The sequence below is a fragment of the Pungitius pungitius genome, chromosome 10 (assembly GCF_949316345.1).
Source record: "Pungitius pungitius chromosome 10, fPunPun2.1, whole genome shotgun sequence".
Lineage (NCBI taxonomy): Eukaryota > Metazoa > Chordata > Actinopteri > Perciformes > Gasterosteidae > Pungitius > Pungitius pungitius.
In genome coordinates, this window is record NC_084909.1 from 15690297 (window position 1) to 15704137 (window position 13841).

General features: G+C 41.4%; 1 long non-coding RNA gene across 1 annotated transcript in view; it reads left to right on the forward strand.

Moving 5' to 3' along the window:
• The first annotated feature begins 1846 nt into the window (after nt 1-1846).
• The window catches only part of LOC134132835 (uncharacterized), a 391917-nt gene continuing 379922 nt past the window's right edge, over nt 1847-13841 (forward strand). Inside the window, exons 1-2 of the long non-coding RNA XR_009957021.1 lie at nt 1847-2087; nt 2238-3137. This is a non-coding gene — a long non-coding RNA (uncharacterized LOC134132835). The remainder of the gene's footprint in view (nt 2088-2237; nt 3138-13841) is intronic.

Here is a 13841-nt window from a genome sequence, read left to right on the forward strand (position 1 = left end):
TTCGAAAAAGTATAGCGCCACCTATTGGCTTAGGTCAATGCAAAGTTTCTACATTTACATGTCCATTTCCTAGCCCTTTAATCTGATCAACTTCAAATCTGGGAATATAAGACGTAAGACTGTGACGATGGCTCACAGTGAGAATTGGGAGTTTTGGACCAACTTTGTTGCTGTGGCGACGACATATTCACATGAAAGTTCAAGCACATCTTCTGCGCCTCGGCAGACTCCAAAACTCTTGAAAACCTCTGTGAGTATCCTACGTGATGACCTTTACAGACCTGATGTGCAGTTTTGGATCAAAAGTGAAAAATTGCCTCCATTGCGCCCCCTGGAAGATTTTGACGAAGCCCCGCCCGCACCCTGTTTGACCGACAAGTCCGCTGATTTTTTACCAAATGTATTAAAGGGAGACTTAAAAAAGTCTCTGAGGAATTTTCTCTAAAACAAACAGGAAGGCAGTTATAATTTTTTTAGTGTGAATATTTCCTGTATTTTTGGCGGAGAGTGACCGATCCTATTTCAGTGAGTTTTCGAATTCTCAAACCCATCAGAAGGTTTAGCTCTCCTGGTAAGAAACCGCCCCCCGATCCTATGGTCGTGAGATCGTGTCCCGGCGAAATCAATTTTTTTTTTTTTCCTCCTCTTTTTAAACGCGTGTCTTCTGATCTAACGAACAAAATGATTCAGTTTACTCTCCTTGCTGAGGTTATGGACTTTGTACACTTAAGAGCAGGTATGTCAAACTCGTTTCAGTTTAAGGCCAGAAACTGCTCCGTGGCCGCGCATACAGCTGACAGAAGAAGGTAAGGCTGATGCAGGACAGCTGGCTCACGGCGCAGCCGTTTGGCAGCGTGTCGCGGGTTTGACATATCTAACCTAGACAAATAACACGGACAGTTCAATATATTTACATCTGGATTTAAATACACGTATTCTGCAACATACGGGTGGAGATGCAAACACGTTTGGTGATGTAAATAGATGTTACGGGGAAATTTTAAGTTAAAGAACTTCATCACCCAGAATTCCCTATTCTTGGTTGACGGACATGCGCAGACTACGTGCGCACAGCCGCGCACGTAGTCTGCGCATGTTCCGGTTTTGTGTTGAACAGGCAAAGTATCACCGCTCCGTATTTTAAACTGCTAACTACACACCTATACTTCAGGAACTATTACTACTATGTGGATGTAAGCAAAGTGTTCTCATTCCCTCTTGGATGTGTGCAGCCAGTGAGGTACGTTTTGTTTAAGGGCTTGTTATATCTGCTCGACGGCACGGACAGCTAACTGGGATAGCGAGTGGAGCTAGCGGCTGCCGGATGGAGCAGCCAGTCAGCCAGCTTGCTAACTACACACCGGTGCTTACGTCCACATGTACTCAACGAAGTGGAAACGCCTTTGACGGTGAGTGATTACGTTTTCCTTGTGCGTTCTCCAGTCTCACCCAGCATACGTCTTTTAGCTAAGCTAACTACGGTAGCTTTACAGCGTCAAAAGACACCTCTTTACGCTATTAACGCCACTTTGTTTACGTTTCCGTGTGCCCTAAATAACTTGGCCCGATTGAATCACTTTATTTACACACTGAGTAGAACCGTGCTCGCAGCAGCTAACTTAACTACTTTGTTGTTTAACTTCATTGTCTATAATCTGCCCGCAGCGTGCAGCCGGGCGCAGCTAAATGACACGTAATGTATTGTGCGTCTTCAATGCTTTTCAATATGTTATATATTTATTGCCTTCACAATGAGCATGAATCTAACATTAAATGATATGATTAATATGCCCCTCATTCCACAGAAATAATATACACACGTCAAGCTCATTATGGAGTTGAAACAACAAATTACTAAACTGTAAACAGTTAATATAAGAGAAAAAAATATTGTAATCAAGATAAATGTTTTCAAAACGTGTGATTAACTAGTCAATTGTCTATAATCTGTTGACAGCCATAATCGTATTCTGATAATACACGTTGGTGCTCAAATATTTTCAGATGGCCCGTGCAAAGTCATGCCACCAGTCTGAGGACATCACTGGGAATGGCACATGGGACACGTGGCTTTCAACTCCAGCGAGGTGGGAAAGCATTTCTTTATGTATATTTTGTTCTGTCTGCATAATTGTAAAAGACTTCTTCCCGCATTCGTACAACAGCATTCCATATCGTGTGACTGTCGATGGATGTAATAATTTGGCCTTCTTTTTTTCTTCCACCACACGGCACAGGTGGGCTTCACCGCGGGCAATCGTGGCAAAGACCCAAGTCGACTGGACCACAGCGGAAAATGATCCTTCCAGAGAAGAAGTTATTTACTTCTACAACGAATGGAAGAGTTACAACTTCCAGATGACAGCTCTCCGCTCATCCTTCTGGGCAACTTGAACATCCGACAGAACTTATGTGACCTACTGCGTTTATTTTCTCCTTTAGCTCTCATTTAAGTATTAAAATTCGCTGTATTTTTGCAAGAGAGGCACCAATCCTATTTGAGTGACGTTTCGAATGTGAAATTGTATTGGACCATATAGGTCATCTGCAGAGCGTTGGCCCCTGGCGCAGTAAACCAGGGTTTGATTCTTGGCATGCACAAGACTCCTCATGTGACTTAAAATGAATCCAGAATGCAATATTTGTTCAGTATGCAAGGGCAGTGATTTATTTAGTCATGTTTGGTCATGTTTTGGTTTTTTTACATGACAATATGGTTTGGTACATGCTGAGTTAATGAATATACATTCTAAAGTGCAATGTCCATATGTGAATAAGAGTTGTATACGTTTATCATAGTCAACATGGTGTGGAAATATCCCTTATGTAGTTGGTCAATAGGAACTATAGTAGGCAGTAATAACAGCTAAGGTAATTACAGGTGGATATTTCTGGGAATTAACCTTGATTGAGACTGCATCTATGATATCTAAGATATACAGGACAAGAATAATGCACTGGATGTGTATATGTGTTGAATCAATTATACAGACGCAAACTGGAGAACGAGACAAGTGTTGCTGTGATACTTATTGTGGTCATCGTGCCCGAGACCCGTAACAATTACTCCGCAGGTCTTTTGCAGCGGGGCAACAGCCCGGCGTCGGTGGATTCCGTTCGCGAGGCCGCAGATTCAGGTTTGAATGGCAGCCCCGAGAGTGATTCGTTTAGTCTCTTTAGTCTTTTTTGACCCGCGAGCCCGGCCGACCGCCGCCCCACCCCGACGCGCGAGAATCGGCGAAGGCCCGTTCATCGCTGCTTGCAGCTTTAATTATTATTATTTTGCCACTTCGAACGCACTTTTGGGGACTTCATCATGTTCAAAAACTCTTGAATTTTTGCACGCGCATCAGAAGTGCGCAAAATTGACGTATGATTGGGGTCCCGCAATTAGAGGAGAAAAAAAAGAACTCTCTAGCGCCCCCCAAAGTGGCCGCAATGTTAATTTTTTTTTTTACTTTTACCGATCGACCTGGAACCTTTTCACACAGGTGCTCTTGGATGTGCTGTACACAAAAAAAATTATGGTATGCAAATGCGCCTACCGTTTTATGGCCGCCATTTTGAATTTTGTGAAAAACACGTTTTTGCGAACTCCTCCCAGACGCTTGGTCCGATTCTTACGAAATCTTCGGCAAAATGATCGTTGGCTCGATGCGATCAAAAGTTATTGAAAGAATGTTGATATCTCATTTTTCAATAAAGTTATGGACCAATGAAATGTGTAGGTTTGTGTCCTGAAAGTTCAAAGGCCTATAACTTTTTTTTTTCCAACCCCCATTTTCACCAAATTTTGAGGACATGTTCACAATGAGTCCTAGAACATCCCCAAATTTTCCCAGAATATTTGAACATTAGGGGGCGCTGTGGTGATTCTGTGAATTTTTGGCCATTTCCTTCAATTTTTGCATTTACAAACGAACGAACTCCTCCGAGAGTTTAAATCCGATCCATTTCAAAATCTGGCAACTGGTTCCTGACACCCTTGGGGTCAAAAGTTATTAAAATCAAGAGTTTTCATAAAACTACCTGGGCGTGAGCTTGCGTGCAGTTTGGACAATTTTGGAAGATTTTTTTCCAAAGTGTAAAATGGTATAACTCCAAGGAACATTGATATTTCTGGCTATAAATGTATATTCATGATGCTTGTGTAGGCCTTTAAGTAATGCCATGCAGTGATTTTCGAAAAAGTATAGCGCCACCTATTGGCTTACGTCAATGCAAAGTTTCTACATTTACATGTCCATTTCCTAGCCCTTTAATCTGATCAACTTCAAATCTGGGAATATAAGACGTAAGACTGTGACGATGGCTCACAGTGAGAATTGGGAGTTTTGGACCAACTTTGTTGCTGTGACGACGTCATCTTCGCATGAAAGTTCAAGCACATCTTCTGAGCCTCGGCACACTCCAAAACTCTTGAAAACCTCTGTGAGTATCCTACGTGATGACCTTTACAGACCTGATGTGGAGTTTTGGATCAAAAGTGAAAAATTGCCTCCATTGCGCCCCCTGGAAGATTTTGACGAAGCCCCGCCTGCACGCCGTTTAATCTACAAGTCTGCAGATTTTTTACCATATGTATTAAAGGGAGACTTAAAAAAGTCTCTGAGGAATTTTCTCTAAGACAAACAGGAAGGCAGTTATAATTTTTTTAGTGTGACTATTCCCTGTATTTTTTGCAGAGAGCCATGAACCCCTTATCAGGGACGTTTTCCTCCCAGATTCTCAAGTGGGCCTTTAACTCTAAGCATGCTCCAACGTTTTTCCCGTGGGGATCTCGAGTTCGAGTCCCGTCCCAAACATCTCTTTTTTTTTTTTTTTTTACTCTTTTTCCCGCGTCTCCGGCTGATCTAACGAACAAAATGAGTCAGTTTACTCTCCTTGCTGAGGTTATTGACTTTCTACACTTTAGAGGACGTTTGTCAAACTCATTTGAGTTTACTGTCGGCTGCGGTGTAGGATCAGCAGGAACGGAACTAACAGCTGACTGAAGGAAAGGCAGACGCGGGGCAGCTTGCAGTACGCTGTCCAGTGGCGGACTGGTCTGGACGGCACAGCCGTTCGGCAGCGTGTCGCAAGTTTGACATATCTAAACTAGACAAATAACACGAACAGTTCAATATAATTACATTTTTAATTTAATTAATAAATAGACGTATTCTGCCCAGAGCGGAGCCACAGCTCGTAGTCTCGCGTGAGTTTATGCTGTTATTGTGAGAGTTCGCCAGCTCTAACGTAATGTATTTCTGTTCAAAGTAACCGCTATTCATGTTTTGCACTTTGTACATCGCCCCAACATAATAAATTAGACTCCTGATGTGACTTCAATTGTGTTTATTGAACAATGCTTCAAAATATAGTCCCCACAGATCGATTTCTCTGCCCTGACGCAATGTAGGTGAATTTACTTTTTTTAGGTCACTTTTCGATTTTGTAATCACAACTCAGCACGTAGCTCCGTTGGTTAGCCACAGGACTTTCAATATTTTGACCCGGGTTCGCTTCCCGTTAGAGCCATCGTTTTTTTCTTCTTTTTAACTGCGAGTCCGGCCGACCGCCGCCCCACCACAACGTGCAAGGGGGCGAAGGCCCGTTCATCGCTGCTTGCAGCTTTAATCTATCTTTAGTATGCATTTCAGAAATAAAAATTGGTTAGGATTCGGGTGCGATTAGTTATTAATCCTGATTAATCCACAGAAAATTCTAATTAATTTGATTACAATTCTTATTCATTTGACAGCCCTAATTTTAAGCTTTTATTATTTCTGTATTTCTTCAAATTTATAGAAGCTGGGTTTTTTTTCAAGTTCATTTCACCTTCTCATTTCTGAATTTTCAGCAATTTTTATATTTCAGGCAAATTGAAGCGTGGAAGCATTGAAATCATAAGAAGTGACTACATCTTTAACTTTATTGTGGGAGCCAAATTTAGTAAAGATTGGAGCATATTTACTAGGGATGAGCGAGTACAGCATTATTTGTATCTGTATCAGTATCTGTTGAACCATATGAATTATCTGTATCCGTATCTGTACTCGGAGTGGGCGGGGCTTAACCCGGAAGTATGAAGGATTTACCGCGTAAGTTGTCGGGTTGTCTTGAAATAGGCTGGGCTTTAACCGTTATGCTCTTTTTTAAGCATGCAATTGACCCTTCGCAGGGAGCTTGATTAACAGGTGACCAATATAAAACATGAACTTTGAAAACAGTGTGCGGTTAAAACAGCATTCCTTCTTAATTATTGTGGTGTGTGTGAAGAGAGCCAACAGACGGTAAAAAAAAAACTCCGGCAGAGAGAGAGGTCAGTGCGTGAAGTAAAAAAACTAAAAACTGGTTCGAGCCAAATGAAAAAAAAAAAATCTCCGACAGCAACGCGAGTCGCATTCTTACGAACCACGTCTTATTAAACCCCACGTTTACCTAAACTCTACTAATTAACAACAACCGAAGTAAAAAGAATAAATCTGAAGCCGAAGAAATCCTTTAAATTTATCGCGAGAGCTGTGAGTGTGAGCCGAGCGGGGACACAGCAACACAGACAGTATGTGTGTAGGGGAGGGGCGCTGTGACTACCAGCCAATCACAGAACGCAGACACAGACAGCTACCCAATGAGGACTTGTATTCAATCCGAGTACAGATATTGACACGTATTACTCGTATAATACTCGTACTCGGCAAAAGTGCTTTATCCGTACCGGATACTCGTTTCAGCCGAGTATCCGGCTCATCTCTAATATTTACTACCACCTTTGTTTCTTTTACAGGCCACGGGGTTAAAAAACGAAAAAACAAGGTTCTGACCTAGGAATTGAACCTGGGTCTACAGTGTCCTAAGCTTGGAGCTAACCTCTAGGCCAGTGGGTTTGTTGAAATCCCATGATCAGAATGTCACAAACTTCGATCGCACTTTTGGGGACTTCATCATGTTCAAAAACTCTTGAATTTTTGCACGCGCTTCAGAAGTGTGAAAAATTTCGATATTCTTCGGGTCCCGCAATTAGGGGAGAAAAAAAAACTACCCTAGCGCCCCCGTAAGTGCTCCCTATGGGGAAATTTTTTCCGACTTTTACCGATTGACCTGGAACCTTTTCACACAGGTGCTCTTGGATGTGCTCTACAAAAAAGTCAATTATAGTATGCAAATGCGCCTACCGTTTCATGTCCGTCATTTTGAATTGTGAAAAACACGTTTTTGCGAACTCCTCCCAAACGCTTGGTCCGATTCTTAAGAAATCTTCGGCAAAAAGACCGTTGATATATTTGATAGCCCTTTAATCTGATCCACTTCAAATATGTCAATATAAGCCTTAAGACTATGATGATAGGTCACAGTGAGTTTTGGACCAACTTTGTTGCAAACTCAAACTCTTGAAAACCTGTGAGTGTCCTACGTGATGACCTTTACAGACCTGATGTGGAGTTTTGGATCAAAAGTGAAAAATTGCCTCCATAGCGCCCCCTGGAAGTTTTTGACGAAGCAGTGCCGGCACCCTGTTTGACATACAAGTGTGGTGATTTTTTAACAAATGTATTACGGGAAGACTTAAAAAAGTCTTTGCTCTAAAACAAACAGGAAGTCAGTTATATTTTTTTAGTGTGAATATACCCTGTATTATTTCAGAAGAGTGACCAATCCTATTTTAGTGACCTTTTGACTCTGCAATCCTATCAGAGAATATGGCTCTCCTGCTAAGCTGTCGGTTCCCGGTGTTCGATGCGTGAGTTTGATTCTCGACGCGAGCATAATTTTTTTTTTTCGTTCTCTTTTTAAACGCGTGTCTGGCTGATACAACAAACAAATGGATCCAGATTACTCTCCTTGTTGAGGTTTATTGACTTAAATTGTTATACTTTAGAGCAGGGGTGTCAAACTTATTTCAGGTTGGGATTCGAACGGACACAAACAGCTAAATGGGGGAGGGAGAGGGGGCGGAGGGGGCGCTGGCGGTACACACGTTGCGAGTTCGACATATGTAACCTAGACAAATAACACGGACAGTTCAATACAATTACATCTATGGTTTAAATACACGTATTCTGCCACATACTGGTGGAGATGCGAACACGTTTAATCTGCAATCTCCATAAACAGTCTCTGCTCTGCTCACTGAAGCGACACAATCTTTGGGCAATATATATCAGAGCCAAGAGTGTAGTCAACTACTGCTGCTAACACATCCCGTCGGACCCGGATCATTTATTTAACTGTCATAAATGTAATTCGTGTCGTTTGTATTATATCTTGATGAACTTGTTTATTTGTTGTGTGGTTTGTGCACAGAAATATTTGTTTTGTTTGTGGGGTAAAAACTATGTTTACGTGGTTAGTTTAGGGGGGACATGTTTTAGTGTCACAGAGCCAACAAGTATGTGAAGTCTTAAGTTACGGTAAAACTCAGCAACGGGATCATCATTTTAATTTAGCTCTCATAGTAGTAATAGTTCCTGAACTAAAGTGTTCTCATTCCCTCTTGGATGTGTGCAGCCAGTGAGGTACGTTTTGTTTAAGGTCTTGTTATCTGTTCGATACGTTCTCATGATGTTCGCTAAAAGCCGTTCGACAAGGAATAAATCCATCAGTACGTTTCCTGGTCTCATGTATTTCCTGGAGGGAGTGAACATTTATTTAAATCCACTTTTCTCGTCATGTTACCCTGTTAACCGCTGTCATTGCAGACGGTCCATTCTTACTGTGAAAATCTATATACTTCCGGTTCAGCGGCTACACTTGGTATTTTCATCTTATGGGAAAAACGCAGGCCTTGAGTTGGACACATGTGCTTTAGAGGTTCACTAATATCTTACTAAGGCTCTTACGGTTTTATATATAGTTTATACAGAATACAGAAATGGATCAACAAGCAGGAAGTCTCTCCCGTGGGGCCGCCCTTCCCATTGCAGAGACCGCTCGGTAATTGACTACGAAAAAAACTTACTCAATATTATATTAACATTTAAAAACGAATAGCTAAATGACTGCAAAAAATAGTCCCCACAGATCACACTCTCTGCCATGAGGGAATGGAGATAAACTGACCTATATTATAGTCATTTTGATTGCATAATCACAAGTGAGCCGATGTTATCTCCGAGCACTGAATGTGCCTCCGCAGGATTCGAACCAGAGCTACAGCAGATTTTTTTTTCTTCTCTTTTTAATCACTTGTCCAGCTGATATAAGAAACAAAGTTACTTTTGAGGTACTAAATATGCTCCATTCTTCACTCAACTTGGCTCCCACAATAAAGTAAAGACGTAGTCACTTTTAATGAGTCCACATTTGAATATTGCTTGGTATTTCATCTAACCTGCACCTGCTGTGATCTATCATTGCAACCCTTCTCTGCAAGGAGGGCTAACATTGGATGGTGCTATTCATTAAGGAACTGGGTAAAGACCTTGTCAAGGCTCATGGAGAGCAATCTTGCCTTGACTAAATGGGGGCGATCAAAATTATTTTAGTGACGTTTTGATCATTGATTCACAAAAAGTCCTGTGTTGTAGAGGTTGGCTTGATGTTTTGGAATCTGTAGGCACATGGTCATCCAGTGTGTGTAGTTAAAAAGTTAATATTTCTTGATGGAGCAAAAGTGGTGTGATTAGCTGTCGTCCTTTGCCTTGACTGAACCAAGGTGATCCTACATTTCACTTTTTGCAGGTATTTTGAAGCTCGGCAATAGCCTAGTGTTGGTGGATTCCTTTTATGAAACCACAGACTCAGATTTGAATTCCAGCCCCAAGAGTTATATTTTTTGTCTCTTTTTGACCCGCTGCCCCCCCCGACATGCAAGGAGAGGCGAAGGCCTGTTCATTGCTAATTATTTTGCCACGTCAAATCGGACTTTTGAGTACTTTATCATATTTAAAAACTCCAATTTTTGCATGTGCTTCAGAAGTGTGGAAAATTGATAATCTTTGTCGTGCAATTAGGGGATTAAAAAAAGTGCTCTCTAGATATTCCGCCATTTTGAATTTTGTGAAAAACACATTTTTGGCAATTTCTCCTAAACGCTGAGTTTGATTGTCATGAAACTGTCGGTGGATGATTATTGGGTCAATCTGCCCTTGATATATCAGAATGGGGCTGATAACTTGTTTTGATGAGATATGGGCTAATTAATTTCGCAAGGGGTGTGGCTTAATCTGGCAGATTTTCAACTTCCAAATCACTTGGCCTGCCCTCACCAAAATTATAGCATGTGTGAACATTGAAGCCCTGAACACACTAATATTTTCATAATTTTTGAAGAATAGGGGGCGCTGTAATTAATGGTTGAAAATCTGCCTTTTGGGCCGGTTTTTGGCCTTTTTCATGATTTCTTACAGTTGTAAAAGACCAAACTCCTCCCAGGGATTAAACCCAATTCTTTTCAAATTCGCGCAGTGTGATCCTGAGACCTTAGGCTCGAAAAATTGCATTTTGCCGAAATACTTTCTAAACTATGTGTGTAGGGAGCATTTTCAAAAAACCACCATTCGCCGCGAAAGTTGAAGTTGTTATAACTCGACCATACTTTATCTAATCTGCTCCATATTTCTCATATAGCATGAACTTCTCACCCTTTAAACATCCATATGATAATTTCTGACCTGTCTTATGGTTTTAAGATGATATTACGGTTAATGAACTTTGCAAGGGGTGTGGCTTAATCTGGCAAGATTTATAACTTCCAAATGGCTTGGCCTGCCCTCACCAAAATTGCAGGATGTGTAAACATTGAACCCCTGAACACTCGCTAATTTTTTCAAAATATTTGAAGATTAGGGGGTGGTGCATTTAATCATTAAAGATGTGCCTTTTTGGCATATTTTCAAATTTTCTTACAGTTGTAAAAGACCGAACTCCTCCCAGGGATTAAACCCGATTCTTTTCAAATCCACGCAGTGTGCTCTTGAGACCTTGGCCTCTGAAAGTTGTATTTTGCCGGAAGAAATATTAAACTATGTCCGTAGGGCGCAGATTTAAAAAAACACCTTTTAAAAGATTTCGAAGGATGTTGGGTCATGTATGGTATTTTGAGAGGCTTTTATTTTGGGATGGAACATCAGAATGTCCTGGTTATCCATAGTTGTCACCTTGGGGATGTCTACTATCAACCTAAAGTGGAATGGTCATGAAGATATTTATTATTTCCTTTCAAATCTAATCTGAAAATGACCAAATGTAGTCTGGTGATTGAGATATTGAAGGAAATTGGCTCATGTATGGTTTTCTGAGAGGCTTTTTTTCATTTTCATTTAATTTATAATGGTACATCAGAAGCTCCTGGTTATATGTTGACAAAAAAGGCCTAAGACCATGATAATGTCAAAGATAAGTTTCCAAAGCGGCATTCCTGGCGTTGCTCCACACGGTTAACGACCACTGACTTGCGAATGCTTTATCCGACGGCCGCAGGGTTCCTCACCGTCTGGCCAGTGCCCCGGCGTGCAAGGAGTAGCGAGGACCCGTCCAACGCTGCTCACAGCTTTAATTGTACTTGTAATGTCCACAACCGACTGCAACCTTGTCCTTCAGTATATGTATGCTATTGAGTTTGAGCTTTAGGGTCTTTTTAATTCTAAATGGGACTATAACTGACAAATTGAACATCTTGTTGTATTGACAAAGACAAGAGGCAAAGAAATATTTGTAGTTAACTTGTAGCAATGGGCCAAAACTGATAAGAGTATCAGGTTGCGGTTTTGAGACAGATAACATTAGAAACAACACAGGTTTAAGACAATTCAACTAGATGGCTTCGCTTGCTGTTTTAAAATTTGCTTAATGCCTCTATGATCCGATTTATAAATGTTTCAACACAGACGCCCATACTTACTGAGGAACAAACCAGACCAAAACACGATTCCTTCCCTCTCTGCTTTCTAGTTTATCTACAGGTATTGCTCAGTCTATCACCGCCTGCAATCGAACTACATCCTGAAAGCTGGACCCTCCCACACTGTTAAACACACACGCGTTATCCTCATCACCTTGTGTTATAAACTAGAATAAACTCTAACATATCTGGCTGCCCTTCCACCTTTTTAATTTCCTGGTAAACTAATCCCTTCTCTTTCTCCATTCCTCATCATAGCCTGGGGGGCAAAAAAGGGAGGAGGGGGCAACGAAAGGAGGCATAATAAATTGTTTCTTTTGGTCTAAACTGGATTAGACCCATGTGTATGCCAATTAAACTGAGTTTTGTAGGATAGTCGAAGGAAAAACCTTTGATTGGTGCTAAAAATGATCCTTTTTGTAATTCAGTTTGTACCTACTTGTCAGGTGCGTTGCTGCTGGTGCGGAGGGAGGCAGGCAGGACTCACACGCAGAGTTTCCAAAAAAAGTGCTCTTTAATCCAAAACAAGGCCAGGGCAGACGTAAACAAACCACAGCATGACTTAACAATGTTGCAGGGGACAACAGGCACACAGGGCTTAAATACACTAGGAAGGTGCAGGTGAGTGGAAACAATCAGGAAATCACAGGACAAGGCAGGAAGTGAAGCTAACCCTGACACACAAGAGACATGAAACTACAAAATAAAACAGGAAGAAGAACCAAACTGTGACACTACTTCAAATTTTCTACATGTCATGTGTGCTGTTTGGACAACAGCATATTGTTTTTCCTGCTTTTTATTTTTCCCAATGGGATTATTACGTTTCATACAGGACTTACTGCAGGAATGAACCGATGACTTTGCCCCTATGTATTCCCTCAACCACAACGGCTTATAAGGATGAACGGTTCGGCTGACCGGGGAGGTACTGACTAGAGATGAGCGAGTACAGCATTATCTGTATCTGTATCTGTTGAACCATATGAATTATCTGTATCCGTATCTGTACTCGGATTGGGTGGGGCTTAACCCGGATGTATGAAACCCGTAAGTTGTTGGGTTGTCTTGAAATGGGCTGGGCTTTAACCGTCATGCTCTTTTTTAAGCATGCAATTGACCCTTCGCAGGGAGCTTGATTAACAGGTGATATGACCAATCATACATGAACTTGAAAAACACTGCACTGACGCATTTCTGCGGTTAAAACAGCATTCCTTCATAATTCTTATGTTCATTTATGTTTATCACTCATTATTCTGTATCTCTGATGATCATGAGAGAGAGAGGGGAAGTGTGTGTGTGGCTTAATTTGTAATATTAATATTTAGTTATTTAACACAACTAGTCAACGTCAGACACTGAGTGCGTGAAGAGAGCCAGCAGACGGTATAAAAAAAACTGATGAGAGAGAGAGAGAGAGAGAGAACTGGTTAGAGCGACTCGCATTCTTAAGCACCACGTCTTAACAAGCCCCACGTTTACCTGAACTCTACTAGTTAAGAACAACAAACCGAAGTAAAAAAAATAAACCTGAAGCCGAAGAAATCCTGACTGAGGGAGGGAGAGGAGTTCTGTGTGTGAGTGAGCGGAGCGGGACACAGCAACACAAACAGTATGTGTGTAGGGGAGGGGCGCTGTGACTACCAGCCAATCACAGAACGCAGACAGCTACCCAATGAGGACTTGTATTCAATCACAGATATTGACTCGTATTACTCGTCCTCGGCAAAAGTGCTTTATCCGTACCGGATACTCGTTTCAGCAGAGTATCCGGCTCATCGTTAGTACTAACCAAACGGTTCAGCCGTCCTGAGGTTAGTAGTCACTCTGGTGCTCTCTGCTGCGAGCTCATATGGACATATTCCCACAGATAAGTGTGGAACTGCCGTGCGTGGAAAATGATAACAAAAAATTAAATTTCAATTCTTTTTTTCACACAATTTCACACTTTTTCAGCAGGGGCGAAGTAATTTAAGAGGTTATAATGGTAGGGGAAACACTGGTAATGATTGAG